We start from the raw sequence: 9237 nt of genomic DNA, 5'->3' as shown, positions 1-9237 counted from the left end.
GAGCTTCCAGATTAATCCCTTTCACCTAAATACAAAAATAAAAGACCAAAAAGTGAGACAAGGACCAAAGTCTATTTTGACCAGGCCACATTGGCCTCTCCCCATACCACATTATCTCTCACCCATAATCATCAGTAGAGAAATCATTATAAGAAAAAGTCACTGAAAAGAAGTTTTTTTTTTAATTTAAACAAAAACAAAAACAATTTATTCATAGATTTGTTTTTAATACAGAAAAAAGTATCCCCATGAGGATGATTCCCTTTACATTCATATCTGATCTCAGATTTTATGGTAAACTTCTTTACTTCTTTTTCCTATGAATATCTAGAAAATAGCAAGTCTAAGTTAAACTCATCTTTATCATCAAATTTTCTCCTCCTAATACTTATTTTTGTATATTGTCCCAGTCATCCAAGCTTGAAACCTCATTCACATTTTAATTCCTATCTCTCCCTTGCCATCCACACTCCTCCTAGCCAAGCAATCACCAAGCCCTACTGATAATAAATCTGTGTTCAATATTCCTAACATCTATTCTCTCCCTTATGTTCCCATGGCTACCATTTTTTTTGGTACCCCATTCAGATTGTTACAACAGTCTCTCCACTTATAGCAGAGAGATTATGAGGTCAACAAAATATGATAGATTTGGAATCAGAGGATCTGGATCAAAAACATTAACACTTTGTGACCTTGGTCTAGTAATCTCACTTCTCTTGGGCATCAGGTTCCCTTTCTATAAAATGAAGAGGGTTGAGCTTTCAACTGTAAATCTTGTTTATACAGTCTTTCATTCCTTCCTCTAATTCATCCTACAAATTGGGGCCTGGATTTTAGTCTTCTCTAATGCAAAATCCAGTGATTCTCCCACCTCCTGAATATACTTCCAATAATAAAACAAGACAATTGAAACCAAATACTATAACATTATAATGATCAGGAGCAGATAGGTGGTGCAAAAGAAAAAATATCAGTTCTGGAGTCAGGAGAATCTGACTTCAAATGTAGGCTCAGACGTCTCACACTTATTAACTGTGTAATCCTGGGCAAGTCACTTAACCCACATTGCCTTACAAAAAAAAATTATAATTATAAAGTAAAATTTATTATGATCAAACATCTCTCCAAAGAAGATATCTGAGAAGGTACCTTAATCCCTTCTTTGTAACAATAGGGGATTATATGTATGCTGTAAAAAATATGAAACTTTCTCATGTTTTAGTTGCTCTAGCATAGGGCTCCTTAAACTTTTTCTATTGAATAGAAATTTTCAAGACAAGAAAATTTTCCAGATGAGAAATTTTTATGTGACCCCAGATATAGAGGTATATAAAATAGGTATACAAATCAAACATTTGCTGATAGTTGTGAACCACAGTTTAAGAAGGTGGGATCTAATAGAACACTTTTCCTTCATTTTTTAAATTCTTTGTTATGATGAAGAGCTCTCTGAAAGATTGGAGGAAAGCACTGGAAAATGTAGACAATGTAAAAAAACAAAAAATATCAGTTAAACATACTTCTTCCCCCAAAAGAAAATCCTTCAATTTGTCCTCAATGCCCATCAAATAAAAATTCAAATACCTTAGCTTACTATTAATCTAGTTCCAATCTACTTTATTGATCTTATCTCATATCACTGTCCTTCAAGTACCTGGCACTCCAATCAAATCAGCCCATTTGCCATTCCTCAAGCACATCTCACTCTTTTCCGCCCCTGTGCTCATTCTCATCCCTATCCTGAAATGTCCTCTTTGTCTTCTTTCCCCATTCCACTCTCATTTCTTAACTGTTGACACTTTACTCATTCTTCAAATCAAATTCTAATATTACCTTTTTCATGAAGTCTTCCCTCATCCCAAACTCAGCCAAAAATGATTCTTTTCCTTTCTGTGAACACTAATAGAATATTCACTTTGCAGCTTTCTCATAGACTTAGCGTATCTGTACATTTTAGTCTCCTTCCTAAATCACCAGTCCTACAATAGAGAGAGTTACTCAGGTTTGGATTCTCCACTGCCATAAGAGCTAACCATAGACCACAGCACACACTCAATAACCATTGGCTGAATTGAACTTAAAGAGATGCTGGTGTTTTATCAATATTATGGAATATAAGTGAACTTAATGCTGGGACTTGGCAACCTCTTAATAACCAATTTCCTTCAGTTTTTGTGGGACTCATAAAGCAATCTGAAACTGACAAAGTAACTAAATATTTCTTTACCAATAATAATAGTAATAGTTTTTCCTTCTCCTCCCCCTCCCTCTTTATTCCTCTTACATGAATTTATTTTCCATCTGAAAGCCAATCTCTTTGGTTATTAGATATTCTCCCCGCTGTCAGTATCAGTAAATTATTAAACAGCTGACCAGGTTTTGTTTTAAAATGATTCTCTTATGAAGCTCAGTGATATATTTGCCATGAATACTGAATGATTCAACAGCCTCTGAGGACACATGAATGATTCCTATTTACTACCTTTAGCAAAATGCCTGTATAATTAGCAGCAGGATTTTGACTTGAATCACAGGAACTGGGGGTATTTCCAGCTTATTTGCATAGAGTTGTGCCTTTATACAGTAAAACTTCTGATGGGAGCATCAATTTATGTTGCCAGGATATGTGATTTGCCTTAAATTGTCGCTTGTACCTTGCTTTTTGCTAGACCACTTACACAACCTCAATCTGAATTCAATTGCCCCTTGTTTTATGGAAAGAAAAATAATGACACTGAAATCCAGGAGCCCGTTATAAACAAATCTCTGTAAAGGGAATCACATTCTCTTCCATTCCTTGCTAAAAGAAAATGGTGTGTGATGGAAAGAATGTCACTTTTGAAGTCAAACGACCTTAGTTTGAATCATGACCCATCCCATTACTTGCTTGCTACCTGTGTGATCTGGGGCAAGTCCCTCAATTTCTCTGCCTTCATTTCCTCAACTGTAAAATAAGATTGTTGGACTAGGTGGGCTCTAAGATTCCTTCCAACTCTATATCTGTGTTGCCACTTGTGAATAGTTTTAATAAACTTTTTAGTAGTTGACTAAATTTTCAACTGTAAATGGGCAACTAAGTGGCTCAATGAATAGAGTGCCAATCCTAGAATCAGGAAGATTTAACTTCAGATACTTCCTAGCTGTGTGACCCTGTGCAAGTCACTTTACTGTTTGTCTTGGTTTCCTCATCTGTAAAATGAGCTAGAGAAGAAAATGGCAAACCACTCTGGTATTTTTGCTGAGGGGGTCACAAAACATCAAACAGGCCGAAATGACTGTACCACAACAACAAAACTGTTACTACAAAATACTATATAGATAGATAGATAGATAGATATGCATATATATTAATATATGTAACATGATATGTCAAATTATTATACTGCTAAACTATTAAAGTTTAGTAATATATAGTTTTAGTTTTATAGTAAAGTAGATATTAAGAAAAGGTTTCTACTAAGCTACATTCTTGTATCTCAAGTGCTGATATAAACCCTAACTCCTCCACGTGTTTTGTAGAAATCCAAAAAGAGAGTATGGGAGTGTTCAGGGAGGACTGGTTTGAAGGTCACAAAGTCCTTTTCAGGGCCACTCATCTACCTTTTGTGTCCATCTGCCACCCAACTTTCACTTATGGCTCTAAGAAGTTGTAGTAAGCACAATAGCCACATACTAGTAAAACACTTTTGGCATATGGACTAAACCAGATTGAGAGTAATGGAGAGGCTGTTGGTGAATTAGGGGGAAGAAATGAAGGCTTCACCTGGTGGAATTGGCAGATGAAAATACTTTGTTCCAACAGCTATGAAGGCAACTTTAGTTGCTTTAGTAGGTGCTATGGAATGTTTAGATCTTAGTCAGACATCAAAAAAGTTTTGAGATACTGATGCAGTCATGCATTGCATTCTGGGCCATCACCAGTCATCTTAATTCTTGTCCTGCCAATGGACTTCAATTACTCTGGAATGAAATCACACACAAGTCAGGACATCACTCCAAGAATAAAGAACAAATAAAAAGAAACCAAGAAATGAATAAAGGATATAATACAGTGAAGAAGAAAGAAATGGTCTTTACCTTTTTCCATTTGCTCATCAATAAAATGGTGATAACACTTTCACTTCCTACCTTCCAAGGTGGTTGTGAGCAAAGTAATTAGAAAGCCCTACACAAGCATTAATTGTTATTTTTATAAAGTGACATTTATTTAACAAATATTTGTTAAGCATCAACTGTGAACAAGATATGGGCTTGGGAATGGGCTTTGGAAGATATACATAGCTAGCATTTATAGAGCACTTTATTGTTTTCAAAGTACTTTGAAAATATTATCTCATCATTATACACGGCAACAACAAGATTATATGATGATCATTTCTGATGGACGTGGCTCTCTTCAACAATGAGATGATTCAAATCAGTTCCAATTGTTTAGTGATGAAGAGAGCCATCTATACCCAGAGAGAGGACTGTGGGAATTGAGTGTAGATCACAACATAGCATTTTCACTCTTTTAACTCCCTGAGTTGTTTTTGTTTGCTTGTATTTTATTTTGCTTTTTTTTGTTGTTTGCTTGTATTTTACTTTGCTTATTTTTTTTCTTGTATGGCATGATAATTGTATGAATATGTATACATATATTGGCTTTAACATATATTTCCACTATATTTAACATATATTGGACTACTTGCCATCTAGGGAGGGCATGGGGGAAGAGAGGAAATTGGAACACAGAGTTTTGCAAGGGCTAATGTTGAAGTATTGTCCACTGTTTTGAAAAATTAAAAGTTTTAATTTAAAAATAAAAAAGAAAATATCTCATTTGATTCTCACAACAATGCTGGAGAAATGATGCTATTCTTACTCCCATTTTTCAGATGGGAAAACTAAGGCAAATAAAGATTAAGTAATTTGCCCAGGATAAGCATTTAGTAAATACCTGAAGCCATATTTGAACTCAAGTCTTCCTGACTCCAAGTCTAGCACTCTAACTACCTGGCTAGCTAAAAAAGTTCTGTCTGTCTCTCATGAAACAATTTCATTATGCACAAATAATTATGATACAATATTATACAAAATATAATACAAAGTAAGAACAAAGAAGAGATCTAAAAGAAATAGACCATTTTCACTTGTTGGGAGCAGAGGAACAAGGAAGAGCAGGGAATGCTTTACAAAGGGAATTTTATTCACCTCAGGTTGTAAAATCCATAACTTCCTAGCTCTGGGAGCAGAATTGGATGATTTAATTTGACCCTGGGACAGTCTTTCCTTCCCTCACAGTATCAGTCATGCACACTCAACTTGACTTAGTGCAATTCCAGTCCAATGACTCTATCCTTTATCCCTGATAGCTAATCTGACTTGTTATGTAATGTTCTCTAAAAATGTAATCTCTGGGAGCAGGTTTCTTGGGGTGCTTCTGGAAGCAGCCTTTGTTTCAGTTCTGAGTAATCACCCTAAATGTAGCCAGGTATTAAAGTCCAAATCCTTTATTGCCTCCTTTAAAGTCTTGTCTCCTTCACTTGGGGCTCGGCTAGTTTTCTGGGGGCCTTCTGTAATCTTGGTTCTGAGAACTTAAGCTGCCTTCTCTAGCTTGTGAATCTCCTGGACTGAATCTTGGCTGAGGCTCCAAAAGCTTCTAGTGGGCTTGGCCTCTAGTGGGCTTGGCCTTTAGTGGGTTTGTCCTTCCTGGCCCTGAGACCTCTTCTTTATATATCTCATACTGAGTATACATCAATCATTATATCACTAGGAAACCATTATTTGTTATAGAATTAAATAAATGCTAAATTAGATTTAGCCATTGTCTCCTCAATTCCACTTAGTACCTTGTTTCAAGTTCTGGCCCATAACATCTCCTTGTAGGATCAGATCAATCATACTGAACCATGCTAAATTAGATAATTATTGTCTCTATCAATTTCAGTGACTTAGAACCTTGTAAGAATCCTAACATTGGAACCTTATTGTTTACATTTTGTTATTGTTGTTTAGTCATTTTTCAGTCATGTCCAACTCTTCATAATCCCATTTAAGTTTTCTTAACAAAACTACTGGAATGGCTTGCCATTTTCATCTTTACTTCATTTTATAGATGAGGAAACTGAGGCAACAGGATTAGGACTTGCCTGGGACCATGCAGCTAGTGAATGTTCACAGCCAGATATGATCTCGGGAAAATAATCTTCCTACTTCAGACCTCTCTATTCACTGTACCACCTAGCCATATTTATGTGGAATTTAACAAATAATACTAGCTGTCATTCAATTATTTCAGCAACATTTTAAAATTTAAAATTATATACATTATCTCATTTAAGCCTCATTAAAACTATATGAGGAAGATTATATAAATATTTGTATTTAACAGATGAAATTTAAGTTCAAAAAGTTTAAGTGCTGGGTCACATGGTTATAAAACTAATTAATACCAGAAGCAGGATTCCCACCCAGGTCTTTCTCATTCCAAGTCCAGCATTCTATCCATTAGGAAAACTGTCTCTAAATCCAAGTTAATTTATCAAGTGCCATGCTGAATGCCAGGTTCTGAGAATAAAAGGGAAAAAATGGTTATAGTCATTCAGCCAGTTCTAAATCCACCTACTTATGCTATCATCTAGTTTATATCTCTCCATTTTATCCACAAGCATAGCATAAAAGACTTTGTCAAACTTTCTTGAGATTCAGATGTTGTCTATAGCATTCCTTCATCTACCACTTTAATTATCCTGTCAAAAAATTAAGTGAGATTACTCTGCCATGACCTGTTCCTGATAAAGTCATGCTGGATTTTAACATTCTCTACTCCCTTTCTTAACATTTTTAAACTATGTCCTGAATAATATTTCCTAGAATTTTACCTGGATTCTCTTCATATTCACTGCTCTATAAATAGCAGAATTTACCATTTCCTTTTTTTAGAATTGGGAAAACATTTGTCCATTTTTGATGTTTTGCCACATCTCCCATTTTCCAAGATTAAAAAATAATTTAAAAAAATTAAAAAAAAAATAAAAAATAAATAATATTTTATTTTTTCTGGTTACATGTAAAGACAATTTTAATATTCATTTAAAAATTTTTAAATTTCAAATTTTCTCCCTCCTTCTCATCTTCCCCCTCCCTGATATTACAGGCAATTTGATAAAGGTAATGCATATGTAACCATGCAAAACATATTCCATGTTATGTTGTGAAAGAAGACACAAACCAAAAGAAAAAAACAAAAAAGTGGAAAATGGCATGCTTTGATCTTCATTCAGATTCCATCACTTCTTTCTCTGAAGATGGATAGTATTTTCATCATGAGTTTTTTATTCACAGTTGAGCTTCATATAATATTGCTATTACTATGTACAACTTACTTCAGATTCTGCTCACTTTGTATCAATTTATGTCTTTCCAAATTTTTCTGAAATCAACCCGATTGTCATTTTTTATAGGACAATCATATTCCATCACAATCATATACCACAATTTGTTTAGCAGTTCCCAATTGATGGGCATTTCTTTAGTTTTCAGTTCTTTGCCTCCACAAAAAGAGCTGCTGTAAATTTTGTACAAATAAGTTATGTTTCCTTTTTCCCAAGATCTTCCAAAGACCAACAAAAGTAGTCATGAATCCTAGCTGCTAGTTGTTTCACTACCTAGGATATAGTTTGTCCAAGCCTACTGACTTATAAAGGGCAGATATATTTCCTAATTGTATCTTTACTTATTTTAGGTTTCCATTACTTACTACCATTTCTTCTACGCAAGTCAAAAAAATTCATAAGATCACAGATCTAAAAGGAACCTTCAAAAGTCATCTTGTTTATCCTTTCTTATTTATAATTGAGGAAACTGAGGTAGGAATGGGGATAGATCAAGTGACTTACTCATGGATTTGAGTCCCAGGTGTTCTGACTCCAAAGCCAGTGCTCTTTGTAATGTACCACAAGATCCCTTGAAACAAAAAACAGAAGCAAAATAAGGATATTTTAGTCTTCTCACAATTGTCTGCTATCATCATCATCCTATCCACATTGAACATTGATCGTCTCCTTTCCCTTTACTTCCTCCACCACCATTTTTTTCTTCAAGCTCAATTACTTGTCCTTGCTCCCACTTTCTGTACATCTTTCTAGAATCTGAGTTTGTCAATGAGTTCCCTGGCACTTCCCTCATTCTCTTTCAGCAGCTGACCCTTCTTGAGCATTTCACATTCTTCCTGGGTGATCTTCCCTTTCAAAGCACTAGGCCATTGGAGTCCACTTAGCCTTTGTCCAAACCTTTTCAAATTTTTTCTTCTAAAATCCTGGATGTATGAAATACTGCATGCCATTCATATCATCATTATCATCAACTCATTGGAGTAGTCATTTGGCCCCAAACATAGCCCTTGTGTTCAACAGCCAAATAATCAGTCAATAAGCATTTATTAAGTACCTATTATGTGCCTCAGATATATTAAGTGCTTCAGATATAAAGAATGTCAAAAAGCCAGCCCATGTCCTCAAGGAGTTCAAAATCTAATGGGGAAGGTAACATGGAAATAACTATGTACAAATAAATTATATACAGGATAAATGGCTAGATTAATCAGTGTTATGGTGTTCTACAAAACTATTAAAAACAACTATGAGGAATATAAAAGTAAGTATAAGATATGTGTATTCTTATATGTGTGAACAAGTAAGGGCGAACAAGTAAATATAAAAGTATAAGCAGAGGTATGGATGTAGGTATAAGGACAGGTACAGATATGAGCATACTTACATAAGTATAGGTAGAGGTATGGCTGGATAACCAGGTGGCTTAGTGGATAGTGCACTGAACCTGCAGTTAGGAAGACACATTCCTGAGTTCAAATCTGACCTCATACTTACTAGCTGTGGGAAGCTAGACAAGTCATTTAACCCTGTTTACTTCAGTTTCTCATCTGTAAAATGCAATGATAAGAGTATCTACCTTCCAGGGTTCTTGTGAGAATAAAAATGAGATATTTCTAAATCATTTAGAATAGTGCCTGGCAAATGGTAGGCCCTATATAAATGTTATTATTATGTTGTTGTTGTAAGGTTCTTAACCTCTTCCACCTTCAGTTTCCTCAAGTGTAAAATAGTTGGATAGACTGCCTGATTTGGAGTTAGGGAGACTCATATTTCTGAATTTAAATCTAACCTCAGATACTTACTTGCTGTGTGGCCCTGGGCAAGTCATTTAACCCTGTTTGCCTCAGTTTTCTCATTT

The sequence above is a fragment of the Sarcophilus harrisii genome, chromosome 2 (genome assembly GCF_902635505.1).
Source record: "Sarcophilus harrisii chromosome 2, mSarHar1.11, whole genome shotgun sequence".
Taxonomy (NCBI): Eukaryota; Metazoa; Chordata; class Mammalia; order Dasyuromorphia; family Dasyuridae; genus Sarcophilus; species Sarcophilus harrisii.
This window is presented reverse-complemented; position numbering follows the sequence as displayed.